Source organism: Elephantulus edwardii, unplaced genomic scaffold, assembly GCF_000299155.1.
Source record: "Elephantulus edwardii isolate Elephantulus edwardi_28Jun2011 unplaced genomic scaffold, EleEdw1.0 scaffold00148, whole genome shotgun sequence".
NCBI lineage: Eukaryota > Metazoa > Chordata > Mammalia > Macroscelidea > Macroscelididae > Elephantulus > Elephantulus edwardii.
In genome coordinates this window covers 6,245,468-6,246,497 of record NW_006399898.1, presented here as the reverse complement: position 1 = coordinate 6,246,497, position 1,030 = coordinate 6,245,468, and positions in this window count along the sequence as shown.

Below are 1,030 nucleotides of genomic sequence, written 5' to 3'. Positions count from 1 at the left end.
TGCCCCGCCCCGCGCACCTGCCCCGCCCCTCGCCTGCCCCGCCCAGCTACTTCACTCTGTGCACGTGCCAGTTCTGCTATGAAAGGGCCGCACCTGCGCAGCCTCTGTTCCCCTACCTGCGCTTGGCAGGACTCATCACTCTCAGTGTTCAGAGCCACGGCCCTGGCAGCGCGTTCTGACTGGACGTGGCACACAGCCTCCCTCCACCCGGAAGGACAGCCCCGTGGGGAAGGTCTCGGAGGTAAGTGCCGGAGGCGCCTCCTGCGTCTGCACGTGGAGGGGACGCGGGGGTGTGGGGTCGGGAGGGTGCGGGGGCCATTGCTGACAGCGCTGGACGTGAGGGCGCGGGGGCCCGTGCTGGGGGCGCGGGGCCGGTACTGAGGGCGCTGGACACGGGAGCTCGGGGGGCCAGTGCTGAAGGCGCTGGACACGGGGGCGCAGGGGCTGGTGCTGAGGATTTGGACATGAGGGTGCTAACACGGGGGCGCGGGGGCCGGTGCTGAGGGTTTGGACGTGAGGGTGTTAACACGGGGGCGTGGGGCCAGTGCTGAGGGTGCTGGACACGCACTGGGCACAAGGACGCAGGGCCAGCTGGGCCGGGCTGCGTGGTTTTGGGGCGCCGAGGGCCGGGTTGCTCGGTTTTGGAGTGTCCAGGGCCCAAGCGTCCGGTAAAAGGGGGGCGTGGGCCCGCTGGCCGCAGGGTGACCCCGCTGGTGGCCACTCCAGTGGGAGGACTCTGGGAGTCGCTGGATGGGGAAGTGGCCACAGCCCTCGGCGCAGGTGGGCAACCACGAGCGCGTTCTGGGGCTGAGTGTTTGTGGACACGTGTGCTTCAGGCCAGGGGTCAGTTGTCCTCAGGGCCCTGACCCTCAGGTGGGTGGGCTGTGCAGGTGGCCAGTCCATCTCGGTGTCCCTGACACTGCTGGACCCCGCAATGACTTCTCTGGAAACAGGGAGCATATCCGCAGGACGCTGCCCAGCCTCCGATCCCTTCGGGATTTGTAAAAGCCCACAGGGTTTAATAAATGTT